Genomic DNA, 16,632 nt, shown 5'->3' on the forward strand with positions numbered 1-16,632 from the left:
AAGAAACAAAAAAACAAAATCGCCCCCACCAAGGCACATCACTGTATTAAAGAGAAGTTCCTAAAAGCTTCCACTAGGGGAGAAAGATCATAAAGGAAGAGGAATCTGCATGGCATCAAACTACTAAACAGTAATTTTTTTTTTTTAAGATTTTATTTATATACTTGGGAGAGAGCAAGAGACAGAACATGAGCAGGGGAGGAGCAGAGGGAGAAGCATTTATCCCCCTGAGCAGGAAGCCTGACGGGGGCTCAATCCCAGAACTCTGGGATCATAACCTGAGCTGAAGGCAGACGCTTAACCAACTGAGCCACCCAGGTGCCCCTAAACAGTAACTTTTAATCTAGAACTCTCTGGAGCAATAAACCTAGAAACATCCTAATAAACATTCAGTATAAATGAGTTGCAACCTAGAAATCTACACCCGGCCAAGTGAGAGTTTAACCTAACTTGAGAGTCAAGTGAGAGTTTAACCTAAAGCCATTCTCAGACATGTAAAATTTAAATAAATACATCCTTTAAAATATATACATTTTACCCCCAAAGCACGCTGTTTGGGACACTACTAGTGGATGTGCTCCACTACAAAGGGTAAACAAAAAAGCAGCAGCCATGGGGTCTAGCAAAGAGAAGCTACAAGATGGAGAGCAGCAAACTCGAGTCCTCGGGACACTAGTCAGCAAATCTGGAGAAAAGTCCATCCGGTCAGACCAGGCTGCAACAAGAATAGGAAGGACTAGAAAAGAGGTATTTTCAGGAGGAGGAAACAGAACTGACAAAAGGAGTGATCGTTTTAACCACCTGGAGAACCGTGTAAAGGAGATATTTGTGGTATTTAGGTGTCCAGAACAACGAACCAAATAAGAAATCAGACAACTATTCGCTAGAGTATAAGCAGAAAACCGTACAGGAAATGTACTCACAGTTACAAATCAGCTTCACAGTGACCAGTGTTCATACAGATATAACAAGGAACACTCTAAACTGAATTCAATGAAAAATTGGACCAGTTCTGTGGGGAGGGTAAGAGGACTGGGAAGTAATCAGCACAGGGAGGGCACTCGGCAGTCGGGGCGAGTAGTGGTGAAAGCACTAGAGCTGGGTTCAGGGTCCCCCCTTAACTGCTGGGCTCTGGGGAAGTGCACGGTGTCCCAGGACAGGAGCGGGTAGCAACCTGGGGGACAGGGATCGGGCACGGAGGGAGCTTCTGGACCAACCAATGCAGAAGTTCATTTTGTAATACTGAAACAACTCATGTGGTCGTGACTGTGTGACCATCTGAGCATCAGCCATAAAGTGGGAATGCTGGGGAGTAAAATCTTCACCACAAGTAAAAGTGCATAATCCCTGAAACAGCTGACCCAAAAGACATCACAAGGTGGATATTATTCAAGCAAATACCAGGAAAAGCAAACAAACTGCTAAGAGACTGGAAAGTGAATGAACCGAGGTGGCTGAAGCAGGCTGACGAACTGAGATTTTTTTGTTATAAGCCTTATGGATTTGATTCTTTTATGTGTGTGTAATACTTGCATAAAATTACATTTTTAAGTGATTTTAAAACTCACGCATATGCAAGTGAATATGAGTAATCTTCCATTCTATCCTTCATTATTCCTATCACTGAGAATTGAGAAACAAATCCCCCGGAGGCTTTTGCAGGGTTTCAGTTCCATTCTCTCCGTATATTTCAGATAAGACTTGCAGACTTTGTTTTTAGCTGAGAGTTTAGTTTTGGTTTCTTTACAGGCTTGTTTTTTTTTCCTCCCTAAACTATTGCTTTGCAAATAGGATTCCATTATGCAGCCTCTGTGTATAAAAATGATGAAAAAGTGTCTTTCTGGAGAACCACTGAAGAGGTTGCAGTGATTTTATGAAAGGATTTGGGGGAAACTAATGTTATATTCATTTGAAACTTTCGGGCTCAATGTCTCCCCATAGTCATTGCTTCTACCCTGTGGGCTATTCACTAATATTAGTTCAATGGATGAATGATTTCACATTGCAAATTTCTGACTTGTCAGTTTCCTCTAGCTCACAATCTGACATGAATGACTTGGCATTCGTGTCATTATTAATTGAGTTTAGAAGATGGGCTTTGTACTGCAGGAAGTAGGGGGTGGGAACATGAGAGGGGGTGGGATCTAAAGGACTGGGGGGCAAATCCTGGGGAACCTGCCTGAATTAGAACTCTAGGGGCTCTTGGCTACTGAAGCTGAAGTCTGCTCCCCATATTGCGGAGGATGTCAGAGCGGAGGATGGCATTCACACTCTCAAACTGACTCCACGGTGCCCACAGATCTGTTTTCCCTCTGGCCCACTTCTCCTCGGGTTGCATTCCTTTGACTCTGTGGGGCCTGGCAGAGCCAGATGAGAACACTTGGCCCCTTGGGGTCCCCTGCTCCGGCGGATGCCCCTGCCTGTGAAGGATCAGGCAGTCTATTTTCACCTTGATCAGCCTCAGTCAGAGAATGGCTCCCATGCCTCTGGGTTCAGACCTAGTCAGAGACTTCAAGGCCTCCCTTGCTGCCCACACGCGTGGCTCTGCCGCCCACTCCTGCCGCTGGCGGCACTGGAACTCTGTCCACTCCTGCCTCTGGAGTTACCAGGATGGGAATCCCCTCCGTGCCCCTCTTCGCCAGTCCCTAAGTAGTGAAAGAGCATTTCATTTTGTTTGTTTGTTTCTTCAAACTCCTCTGAGGTTTGGTTTCCCCAGGAAGCAGCTCGAGGTTGCTCTCCCCCTCAGGGCCCTTGCTGCGGGCATCACCCCCCCCCAACAGCCACCCCTTAGGCCTCCCTCCCCTGCCCTCTCGCTATGCCATTGGTTTGGTGGCTTTTTCCTTTGTTCCCACCTTTGAGCCTCCTTTTCTTTTGAGTCATCTTACAGCTGGGCAGGGTATCTCCACTGGAAGAGAAGGTAGAAAAAGGAGAAGAGGGATGATTTGACCGGCGTATCTTGCTTCATTTCCCTCCCTGATTTAAAAAAAAAAAAAAAAAAAAGATTTTGGTGGGAAAAAAGGTTCGAATTAGTGTGGGTATGAACTTTCGCTGATTTGTCATATTCTCTGTACATCACATCTGCCCTCTCTGATCCCGGGAGGGTGTAGGGGGTGGCCGTGGCTGCATAATATCATTTGGGTAACTTGTCCCCCTCTGCTCCAGGTCCCAAAACCCCAGCCTCGGAGCCTCCTGGTCTTTCCCAGTCACGTGACATACAATATTTTAAAATCAGTTTTCAGGGATGTCCAGGTGGCTCAGTGGGCTAAGTGGCTGCCTTTGGCTCAGGTCAAGATCCCAGGGCCATGGGACTGAGCCCCACGTAGGGCTCCCTGCTCAGCCGGGAGCCTGCTTCTCCCTCTTCCACTCCCCCTGCTTATGTTCCCTCTCTCACTCTCTCTCTCTCTGTCGATAAATAATCTTTAAAAAATGAAATAAAGTCATTTTTCTTACATGCCTTCTTTTATTCCACAAATACTCAAGGAATCCAAACAGGGTGCTAAGGTGCCTATGGCTATGCACACGTGAGCCAAGGAACAGACCCCGCACACAAGCCGTCTACCGTTGGCCACTGGAGAATCCACCAGGCTGGTCGAGGGGGACCAGAGGGAAAGAGGAGCAGCGGCGGCTGGAGGGACACACACCTTACTGCTGCCGAGGTTCCAGAAGGAAGAGGAGACTGAAACCCACAGGTTTCTGAGACTTCTGAGGAATTAGCTGCAAAAAGTTGGTTTGTCTGGCTTCAGCAGCCACGACAGGGTACTACAGAATTCCTAGACCTTACTAGCAAATTTTGATACTGCAATTTCCCTTTGTTAGAAGCCCAACCAAGAATTTTTCTTTTAAAGGAAATTATCAGATTTGGCAAATGATTGCTTCTCTAGATATACTTCTTACTAAAATGAATCCTCATTTCGTTTGTCCTTTACACTCAAAAGGAAGAAAAGTTCAAGAATATAAGTAAGCACTGCATTCGCTTTTCTGGGTGATGGTTTCTGTGGTTTCCCTCACTACTTAACACATTGGATCAGTGCCTTAGGATGCTGAGAAACCATGTTTTTCCCTAACAAATTCCTTTTCTCTTTCATATCTCCCTAGAAATCTGATTTGAAAAAAATTTTTTAAGATTGATTTATTTATTTGACAGAGAGAGAGAGGGAGAGAGAGAGATCAAAAGCAGGCAGAGAGAGAGGGGGAAGCAGGCTCCCCGCTGAGCAGAGAGCCCGATGCCGGACTCGATCCCAGGACCCTGAGATCATGACCTGAGCCGAAGGCAGAGGCTTAACCCACTGAGCCACCCAGGCGCCGCTGAAAAAAATTGTTTAAACAAACCCGCAATGTCAGATTTGTTCCAGCAACGTGAAGTCACAATATATTCTACTCTTGGGAGATGAAGATACGGATTACCCAAAGAAAAGGAAGAGATTCAGTGAAGCCACCACTGTAACCATTCCCCCAAATCGGTCGAAAGCCGTTCATAAATAGAGTGAATTGTAGAACTTGGAAAGGAGCATATTTTAAAAACAAACATGTGAAGAGTCCACTATATGTCCAGAAGTATACAAAAATACTTTCCTGTGAATGTTTAGATATAGTCTTATAAACTGATTTACCGAAGCTAATAGTAATAAATTACTAGTAGTTACCGCGGGCGGAGTGCTTCCTATGTGTCAGGAACATGCTAAAAGGTTCACATGTATCATCTCAGTAAATCTCAGGACAATCTATGAGGTAGAGGCGATTATCTCCATTCTCATGATGCAGAGAGAAGTCACAGAGAGCGCACACTCAGCCCCTGTCCCGAGGATCTGCCCACTATCACAGCGGGGCGAGGCTCTGTGACTCCAAGCCCTGCCTGTGTCTCTCCCGTGGTCCACAGCCAAGTCCCCTTGCCCTGGGTCTCAGATACCGGTGCCCTTACACGATAGCCCCCTTGCTGGACCCCTCCTCCCGCTCCTTCTTCCCCCCTCCTCCTCCCTCTTCTTCTCCTCCCCCTCCTCTCCTCCTCATTCATGACTTATGATAACATATGCTAACAGCAAACATTTCTCAGTTTTCCAGGAGTTAATGAATAGCTAACAACGCCAGATAATAGCAGAATCTAAGAAATTCCCCAAGGTGGTTTAAGGCAGTTGATCATCTTACAGAGATTCAATATAGTACACCACCCCGCACCCCCATCCCGTCCTTATCCGTGGTTTGCTTTCCTCCATTTCAGTTATCCATGGACAACTGGATAAAACAGATGATCCTCCTTCTGATGTGTTGTCAGAAGGTCAACAGTTGACTAATGCTACATCACAACCCCTGACTTATTCACCTCACTTCATCTTATCACATAAGCATTTTATCATTCCATATCAACACAAGAAGAAAGGTAAGTACAGTAAGATATTTAGAGAGACCACATTCACATAACTTATTTATTTTATTCATTTATTTATTTTTGAAGATTTTATTTATTTACTTGACAGAGAGAGAGAGCACAAGCAGGAGGAGCAGCAGGCAGAGGGAGAAGCAGACTCCCCGCTGAGCAGGAGCCCAATTTGGGGCTCGATCCCAGGACCCTGGGATCATGACCTGAGCTGAAGGCAGAGGCTTTAACCCACTGAGCCACCCAGGTGTCCCTGTCTTCCAAATTTATGCACTGTCTGTTACAAGAATGTTTTGAAAACACTGACCGGACTTTATTTTGTTTCCCTAAGTTTACCCTTGTTCCCTCCTGGCCTTCCACGTCTAAGGCGAAACACTAACACTTACTGCCCCTCAAGTGAGGAGGGGGCCATGAGTCCTGCTTGAAAGAAAGTGCTGTGAACCAGCTGGGCATCAAAGCAAGTCCTGAAAGTTCTATTTTGCTTATAGAGAAAAGGATTTTCTCAATTCCATTAACCTCCTTGTCACACATTAAGAGCCCGGTCTGGTAAACTAGTTAGAAGCACAGTCTAGGAGAAGAAGGTGACCCTTGTCCCTCTGGCCCCCGTGAACTGTGGGAAGATGAAAAGGATGAAGCCAGTAGACTCAGAGCCCCATGTCCCCTCTCTGGGGAGTGGTCTCAGACTAGAGGAGAATGAGGGGACTCTGAGAGGACACGGCCTGGAAGCACACTGTCCCTGTGCTCCCCACCTAACCATGATCCGACAGGAAGGTAAAATCAGTGCTGGGATGGTGCTCCACAATTCAGCCCCCGAGACTGTCTTAGCTCTGTTCTTTCACAGAAGGCGTTTGGAGATGCCCACATGCCAGGTGGAAGACTGTGGGAGGAGCCCGTGGAGGTGGCTGGCGGCCCATCAGAGGGACACTGGAAAGAATGAATCACCCTACATTGGTCAGGACATTAAAAGGGAGTCACAGTCATCCTTGTGGCCAGTGGGAGCTGAGGTGAGCTACGTGGGCAGGGAGGGCCACAAGCCTCGACCAGATCGTCTAGACCACAATGTCAGATGTGCCCAGACACCAGGTGGCAGGTGCATCACCACGGAAACCAGGGGGGGCCAAAGAAGGTACAAGGATCTGCCCGGATGGCTCTGGAGACCCTTCTTCCCCCCACATCCATATGCAATCTTTTTTTTTTTAAGATTTTATTTATTTATTTGACAGAGATCACAAATAGGCAGAGAGGCAGGCAGAGAGAGAGGAGAAAGCAGGCTTCCCGACGAGCAGAGAGCCCGATGCGGGGCTCGATCCCAGGACCCTGGGATCACGACCTGAGCCGAAGGCAGAGGCTTTAACCCACTGAGCCACCCTGGCGCCCCTCCATATGCAATCTTGATAAGGAACAAAGAATCTGAAAGATATTAAATCATCCAGGAGAGCCAGTCACTTCCTAAAAACTGTTTCAATAATTGGATTGAACTAGATTTTCAGAGTTGGACTAATGCTAGAGGTTTGTTTTTTTTTTCCTCCTACCACTCAATAGTATAGTAGTTAATAGGGGAGATCCAATTCCTTTATTTTCTTTCAGATGGTTAACTACCTGTCCTGACCCCATTTATTCAACAGTACCTCTTTTTGATAGTAACCACTGATTTGAGATGCCACATTTTCCATTTAATAAAACCTAATCATCTATCTGGGGTCTGTTTCTATTCTGTTCTATTCAAACACCCATACTAAATTGCTTTAATTTTTATAGTTTTATGATATATTTATTTTCTCTTAAGACTCTTCCTCCTCCACTTGTTATCATTATTTTTCCAGAAAGTTCCTGGCTACTTTTGCTTATTTCCCCACGTGAACTTTAGCATCAGAGGACAAAAATATCATGTTGGTAATTTTTGGGATTGCACTAATTTGATAGCTTATTTTTAAGGAAGACGGATGTGTCAACTCTTATCCCAGAATTTGCTATGGGCTTGTTTGTTTGTTTTTTAAGACCTGTTGCTACCATGAGTCCACTTGATTGTTAAACTTGGAAGCATTAATCTATCAACGTACCTTGAAGCCACTTTGGAAGATCATATACTCCCCTCCAATTTTCAGGAATGATCAGTGTTTTTGTTCTTTATTCTGTTTTACTATGTAGAAGTTCAGTTTCCAAAGGCAAAGTCTGAGCAGCTATCTGCAAAATCATACCTATAGCAATGCTTGTTTGCTGCTCTTACGTGTGGGGTCATTATACCTCCGTTAGATACCATCCTCCTTCTTGGAAGTCATCACCTATTATGATGCCTCAGGAAGGCATCCTTCCTGAGAATCTATTCAAAATACACATTAAACTAAGAAATAAGTTGCAGCATTTATGTTCTGTGGAAACAAAGGGGAAGTTCTTTGAGGAGAGTGGTGAGTGGGGAGGGAGGCCAGGAGGTTTCATTGTTCTAGTGAGTCAGGGAAGACTTCCTGGAAGAAGTGGTTTCAGAAACCCTTTGAATGATGGGAGAAGATAGAAGTTGATTGGTGATATTTTGGGCAAATAGTATGATCTAAAAGAAAATATCCAAAGCACAAGAGTAAGATGGATGAAGGGGTTGGTGAATAACTGCGAAGAAAGGGGGGCCAATTTGGGAGTTGACACTCACGGGCACTTTCTGTAAAAGCTTTCCAGTGTTTGGAAAGCTTTTGCAAAGGTGAACATTTATTGAGGCAGACTGTAGGAGACTATCGCTTTGGCACTCCCACTCCCTTGGTCTTCCCGTTCACTTCTGGAAGGGTTCAACTCGAGGCACAGGATGAACACGGCTATCGCTCAGGGCAGCAATGGATGGCCTCAATAACGCTATGTGTAAAAATGGCTTCCTTGAAAAGAAACAACGAAACCAGAAGGAGGCAACCAGGTGAGCCTCGACTACCCAGAGCTCTATTCCATGTTGAGTAAAGCCGCCCCCGTGAAGCATGAGCTTCTTTGAAGAACATAATCCACAAGGCACATTCCCTGCCAGGGAGCACCTGGTGAGCGGCAACGTGGGGTTCCTCAGATCATTCTTTGTGACCATCTATTTCACAATGAGTGTGGGCAGAAGTGCCTGGGAAGTGGGCAGGAAGCATGCATTGTCTTCCCAGCTTGATCCAACACTGCTGAGTAACCAGCAAATTCCTGGAACTGCCTTTACCATTTGTGGCTCTTATTTGGAACCACACTCTTGAGTCAGACAGCCAGGAAGGCTTACTAAATGTTTGCCACATGTAGAATCCTCATTTAAGGCACCATAAAAAGATGAGTGAAGTCACAAGTGAAAGTGAGCCTCCACAATCATCTATCCAGTTCCCCTGCTCTCAGGAAAGAGAACGTGAAATAGCCAAGTCAATTAGTTGTTGGGAAAAATATGCCTTGCTCTCAGCCCTTAGAAGGTTCTGAGGATACTTCAAAGGGATAAAAATAATTGGAAAATGAGACTCAAATTTCAAAGAGGGAGATGATTGATTCATCCCGGAGAAAAGCAGGTTGAAGGTGCAGTGGTTTCATTCGGTGGAAAATTCTGAGGCGGAAGAGAGAGGTCAACACTTCTCTGCCTCTGCTAGGGAGAGAACAAGAGGAAATGGGTCTGCAGAACAGCATATGCAACTGAAAATAAACACGAAGCACTCACTGCCAACCATCAGTGTTATTGCGTCCTGGAACACCAAGGATAGGTATAGACTCTTCATTGAAAAAAAAAAAAAAATCCGGGGCACCTGGGTGGCTCAGTGGGTTAAGACTCTGCCTTCGGCCCAGGTCATGATCTCAGGGTCCTGGGATGGAGCCCCGCATCGGGCTCTCTGCTCAGCGGGGAGCCTGCTTCCCCCTCTCTCTCTGCCTGCCTTTCTGCCTACTTGTGATCTCTCTCTGTCAAATAAATAAATAAAATATTTAAAAAAAAAATCCATCAGTAACAGTCTTGTCTAAACACAAACCTGAAAGATCTAAAACAACTTTTTCAAGTCCTATGTTATCAATAGTCATTGCTGAGTAAAGGGATTATGGTTCGTAAAAATACTTAATTATTTATTAATAATAACTATTACCATTGTTATTTTCTAATTCTCTACAATAAGGGAGTTTCATTCTTAAGGTAAGAATTCCCCCCAAAATTTTTTCTAGTCTTCTGTGACTTAAAAGAAACAATAGTTTGATTTTTAATAAAGACTGGAATTACCAGGTGTATGAAAATGTGAGATATGAAATTTCACAGCTACTTTTATGTAGATAAGTTGTATGAACCTTTCCTGGAATTTCTTACTTTAAAAATAACATAGGGTATTATCTAGACTTGCTTTTTTTTAAGTCCTGTTATATTATACAGTCTACTAGTCTACTGAAACTATCACCTGGCTTAAAGAAACAAAAGTTCAAAACTCAGTGAAGTGTTGTCCCTAAGGCAAACTCAGATTTTTAAAAATATATTTTTCAGTTGTTTTGCTAGTCCATGTCTCACATTCAACTGACATGTATAGAGAAATAATTTCAGAGCATGAGTTTATCAGTATTCGAAATTATTTAGTCTTCTAATCTGTTCTTCTCAACAAATTGTTGCCTTGCCTAATATACTACTTTCAGCGAATCTGGTCATTTGAGATAGAATTTTAACAATGCTCACCATGGGAGCTAGAATATTACTAAAGGAGAGGCACTTTGTCTGCAAGCCAAGAAACAGATGTAAAGTAACAACTGCACAGTCCTGGTCTGAATCACTGACATGAAGCCACTCAGTGGTTTACCAGGTGTGTGCATTATGATCCTGAGCTGTGCACCATCATAGGACAGATGTTATAGGACAGCGGAAAGGGCAATCACTTCCAGCTGGAATGATCAAGAAAGCCTCCATAGAGCGAGCATTTGAGCAACATTTAGAGCATAGGTAGGATTTTGATTGACCAAGGACATTCTTGGAAAAGGGAATGGCAAGACCCAACTTATTAGACAACAGAGAGGCATTGACATAGCTGGGTTAGTTAAATCAGAAGTACATCACGTGGGCTTTAAACGCCAGGCTAAGGTGTAGGTCTGTATTTTTTACACTTGATCTTAGCTAAAATGCCGAGAAGCAATAGGACTGTATTTTTTAGAAAACAGAGAGTCACTGAAGGCTTTGGCCCAAGTATGTGTCTAATTGCTATGGCACTATGCCAGATGGAGATTATCCAGAGGCATATTCCTTATTTCTCTCTTCAGATGCATCACCAGGGTCACTACACATGTGAGAACAAAAACAAGAACAAAAAACAGAAATAAGAGAAAAAAAAGTTTGAATAATTTGTAAGGAAAGTCTTGGGGAGCCTGGGTGGCTCAGTCGGTTAAGCATCTGCTTTGGGCTCAGGTCATGATCTCAGGGTCCTGGGATCAAGCCCCAAGGTGGGCTCCCTGCTCAGTGGGGAGTCTGCTTCTCCTTAAAGAGTGCCTGGATGGCTCGGTTGGTTAACTGTCTGCCTTTGGCTCAGGTCCTGGGATCTTAGGGCCTTAGGGTCCTGGGATCGAGCCCCTGCATCAGGCTCCCGGCTCAGTGGGGCGTCCACTTCTCCCTCTTCCTCTGCCCCTTCCCCTGGCTTGTGCTCTCTCTCTCTCTCAAATAAATAAAATCTTTAAAAAAATAAAGTAAAGTCTCAACAACATGTTTTAAAAGCTGCAATTAGAGAGGACGGAAAGTAATCTGACCTTCGATTTTACTAGAACTCAGGGAAATGCAAGTCGAGACCACAAAATAACATTTTCCACCTACTACACAGGCAAAATTTAAGACATCTGACAACGTTTAATAGAACAATTAGACAAAAATCAACAAGGGTGTAGAAGAACTCAACAACACCATCGGCCAACACAAATCAAATAGATAATTGTGGAACACCCCAGCTCAAAACAGCAGAAACACTTCATTGCTAGTGCTCATGAAACCTATAGCAAGATGGGCCATGAAACCAACTTTAACAAATTAAAAATGAAGTAGAATCATACAGAATGCATTTTTGACCACATGGAATCAAGCAAAACTCAATAACAGATTCCTATAACAAATTCCTATACACAAATGTTTATAGCAGCTTTACTCATAATAGCTAAGAACTGGAAACAACTGGACACAAAATGTCCTCAAATAGTTGGACTAAACACTCTTCTAAACAACCAATGGGTCAAACAGGACATTTCAAGGGAAGTTAAAAAAGATACCTGAAACAAATGAAAATGAAAATAGAATATATTAAAATTTGCAGGACACAGCTAATGCAGTGCTCTGAGGGAAATCTATAGCATGAAATCTCTCAAGCTTTCACATTACGAACCTAGAAAAAAAGAGAAAGATAAGCCAAAAGCAAGCAGAAAGAAGGAAATAATAAAAATCTATGAAATGAAAAACAGAAAATAATAGAGAAAACCACTGAAACAAAGAGCAGATTTTTTGAAGATCAACAAAATTGAGTAACATCTAGCAAGACTGACAGAGGAAAAAAGAGAGAAGACACAGATGACCAATATCAGGAATGAAACAGCAAGTATCACTAAAGATCCTCCAGACATCAAAAGAATAATAAAGGAATACCATGAGCAATTATACACACAGAGACTTGACAACTGAGATGAAATGGACCAATTCCTGGAAAAACATGAACTCACCCAATATAAAACAGACAGTTTTAAAGGCCTTATAACTCCTAAAGGAATTAACTGTACTTTTAAAGCCCTCCACAAAGAAATCTCCAGATCCTAATGGTTTCACTGGAGAATTCTAAACATTTAAAGTAGAATTAATACAAGTTTTATACAATCTCTTCCAGAAAATAGAAGAGGGGACATTTCCCATTTCATTTGTGAAACTGGTATTATCCTGATACCAAAATCAGACAAAGTCAGTACTTCATGAATATAGAAAAAAATAACAAATTATTAGCAAATAGGGTTTATCAATATATAAAAAGAATTATACACACCATGACCAAATAGAGTTGATTCCAATGATACAAGTCAGTTCCAATATTTGAAAATCAATCAATATAATCCACTTCACAGACTAAAAGAGAAAAATCACACAGATCAATTGATGTGGAAAAACTATTTGACAACATTCAATAATGATTCGTGATAAAAACTCCCAGACGAATAGGAATAAAGGGGAACTTCCTCAATTTGATAAAGAGCATCTAACAAAACAAAACAAAACAAAACAAAATGAAACAACACCCCCCCCCCAAAACCCACTACAGCTAACATTATACTAATGGTGAAAGACTGAATGCATTCCCCTATAAGATCTGGAACAAGGTAATAAAGTTTGCTCTTATTCAACACAGTGCTGAATATTCTAGTCAGTGCAGTAGGCAAGAAAATAAAATAAAAAGTATACAGATCATAAAGGAAGAAATGAAACGGTCCATATTTTCAGATGACATGTTTGTTTACATAGAAAATCCCAAGGAATCTACAAAAAATTCCTAAAACTAATAGGTGAGTTCAACAAGTTCACAGGACACAAGATGAACCTACAAAAATCAAATGAACACATGGACATCAAATTTTAAATTACAGCACCATTTATAACAACTAAAAAAAGAGAAATATTGAGGTGTTAATCTAACAAAACACATATAGGACTTCTATGTGAAAAGCTACAAACTGCTAATGAAAGATGTAAAAAATCTAAATAAATGGAGAGACATACTATGCTCATGGGTTGGAAGACTCAACCTAGTAATGATGCCAATTTTCTCCAAAAGCTTAATGCAATTCCTATAAAAATCCCAGATTTTGTAGAGATACACAATAGTATCCTAAAATTTGTATGAAAAGACAAAGAAACTAGAATAGCTGAAACAATCTTGAAAAAGAGGAAGAAACTAGCAGGAATCAGTCTATCACATTTTAAGACATTTTATAGGTATAGTAATCAAAACCATGTGGTGTTGGCAGAGAGACACATATGTAAACAGAACAGAATAAAGAATCAGAAATAGACCCACACAAATACGCTCATTTGATTTTTGACAATAATGCAAAACTGAGCACAAATGTGCTCAAAAAGGATTTTTTCAAAAAGGATTTTATTTATTTATTTGACAGAGAGACACACAGCCAGAGAGGGAACAGAAGCAGGGGGAGTGGGAGAGGAAAGGATCCCAGGAACCTGGGATCCTGGGGAGTTTGATTGCAGGACCCTGGGATCATGACCTGAGCCAAAGGCAGATTCTCAAAGACTGAGCCACCCAGGTGCTCCTGCTCAGTTGATTTTTGACAATAATGCAAAAGCAATTCAGTGGAGAAAAGACAATCTTTTCAATAAATGGAGCAGTTAGATATCCATACACTAAAAAAAAAAAGACCCTAAGACTCATACCTTATAGAGACATTAACAGGGATCACATGCTTAGATATAAATTGCAATGCAAAAACTATGAAACATTTAGAAAAAGAGTAAGAGAAAATCTCTAGGATCTAGGGCTAGCCAAAGAGTTCTTAGACTTGCTAAAAAACATGGTCAGTCAATAGAAAAATCGAGAGTCAGACCTTTTTCAGTGCCAATTCTATGCCTAGGAGTAAGAGGGTAATAGCCTAACACAGTGTGACTAAAACACATTCTCCAAATATCTTCCCACTGGTAGAGTTAGGGAGCCTACCATTCCACTCTTTGATTTTTGTCCTTTGTGTGAATGCATCATCCATACTTTTTCCTTCTGAAATGCAAATACTTTCAGTACCGGTAGCAAGAACACCCTTGCTGTCTTTGTCTTTCCTCTCTGAGAAATGAGGGAGAGAAAAGCCCTAGGGGTGCGAAGTTTGTATGGAGGAAATGTCCTGATGTGTTTCGGACTGGGCTGCAGAGTCCAGAGCTTTGCCTTGGGCTGCAAGCCTCCTGGGGAACCCCAGGCTGCAGAGACAGCTTCAGGGAGTCCATGTGTCTAGAAGGGGCTATGGAAGGGAAGTCGCTAAAAACAAACTTTGACGTGTTCTTTGGGGCAGGTCCTCATCTTCTATTTTTCTGTTCCTGTTTTTCTTTTTCTTCTTTACCAGGAGTCCAACAAGTGACCTGAGAATCAAGTTCAATCCTTTTGACGCTGAACGGTAGTTCACCTAAAAATGTTCCCTAATTAGCTAGTAGGATTTTCACACCCTGCTGGCAGGGCTATTAATTGCAAGGTCGTTTTGCAATATTGGTCGAATACCTTGAAAGTAGATAGCAATTCTATTCCTAGGAATTAAATATAAGGCCATACTCAGAGAGGTGCGAAGCTATGTGAGTACAGTGATTGCTATGGACTGTATTATGTTCCTCCCCAATGCATGTGTTGAAACCCTAGTCCCAAAAGTGAATGTAGCTGGAGATTGGGTCTTTAAGAGGGTAGTGAAGGTTTAATGAAGTCATAAGGGTGGAGCCCCCATCTAATAAGACCATGGTCTTATACAAAGAGAAAGACAGAGACATCGCTCTTTCTCTCCCCCGACTATGGGAAGACACAGTGAGAAAACAGCCATCTACAAGCCAGAAAGAGAGTCTTCACCAGAAACTCAACTGATCAGCAACTGTTCTTGGACTTTCCAGCCTCTAGAACTGTGAGAGGTAAATTTCTGTTGTTTTAATCACCCAGTCTATGCTCTTTTGTTATGGCAGCCCTGGCTGACTTAAGACAATGACATTTATAACAATGTTGTCTACATATAAGGAAAAACTGAAAACAACAGAGTAAAGTAATAGATAATAGATCAGCTATGGTATATGTCTACAATGGGGTGTTATGCCTGTTTAAAATGATGATGTAGATGGATATTTATTGTTCACAGAGAGAACAATAAATACAACGTCACTGACTGTCACACAACAGGACTGAAATTAGGAAAGGAATTTTCTCATTCTAAAAAATGTACAAGAAATTAAAAATTTAAAAAAACTGACAAATACCAAAAACAGCAGAAAAATACTATATTTTTAATTACCTCCCTGACATACCTCTATAATACTTTCCTCTTACAATGGTAAGCTGCATACTCTTGTTCCCTTCTTCGTAAGACAATGCTTCTGTAATGTAGTGTTTCTATAACTGGAGTAGGAAGATAATCCAGTCTTGTCATGTGGATGAAAATTTGACTTAAAAAATATTTAGATAACTTCCTTCACAACACATTATTAGTAATGCCACTTTTTAGAACTGTCACACTTGGGAAACCCTTCTAAGTTTTTTAATGGGTGAGTTGTAGTATTTCAGGGCATTTCCTTTTGTTTTCCACTGACTCATCCTAAATGTTCTTAGAACTGGTGACACCCGTCAAGCAATCATTACCGTTGTCCCCGCTGTCGTGGCACATTATCTTTGTCTATGTCAGTGTTTCAACAAGAGAGCAGCAAGAACGGTAAGTACTTTTCCATAGTGTGTATGGTCCACTCTGCTTCATTACTGCATCATCAGACCATCTAAGACCCCGTTCATTGCTTCCGTCTGACATTTATCTTTTCTTCTGATGTCTTTGCTTCTAGTATAACCCGAAATTTGTCTTTACAGTTTGCTTTTTCATGTCAGAAAATTTTCCATTGGTTTTAATTGCTTATCTTCACCACTTTTTTACACGTCATTAATTTTATACATTTTTTCTCTGTTTAATACATAAATAAACTTAGCAAAGATAAAAGATAGTGTCCTTCAAATACGAACCAATCAGGAGTCTGTATTTTCTAACTTCTATTGAAAATATTCCAGAACACATTTCTGAACAGCAATTAAAATATTATCATCAAGCCTTACAAAATATACCACCTAGCAAAGAAAAAACCACTTAAGGTATACTTATAATCATATAAGCTGTATTGTTGATGTTATTCCTGGCAAGAGAGGATGCTTTTTGACTAGACATACACAAGTACTCAACCCTCTGCTTATAATTTTGCATGTGTGATGATCTGGAGAATTTTCAGAGAATTTCTTCTGGGGACATTGGTTCGGTGCTGTGTGAAAATGTTCATTTCTCAGTACAAAGAACCTCCTCAGGTGAGTTAGCATGGGGTTCAGTAGGGATATTCCTGGCAGCCATACAATTAGCAATAATGTGATTCTAGACAGAAGTGACTGCAAACCACAGAAATATAACCCAATACAGAAGTACAGCTCTGATGAACCTTCCTTGGCAAAGTCCCCCAGATGCCCATAGCCGGTTCAACACCACCAGACATAAAGGGAGTGAGGGGAGTTTGGGGTGAAAAGAAACAGTGGTCTTAAGCATTTATAGTTGAAATAGCCCACTTTTGCAAA

This window comes from Martes martes (genome assembly GCF_963455335.1).
Source record: "Martes martes genome assembly, chromosome: 15".
NCBI lineage: Eukaryota > Metazoa > Chordata > Mammalia > Carnivora > Mustelidae > Martes > Martes martes.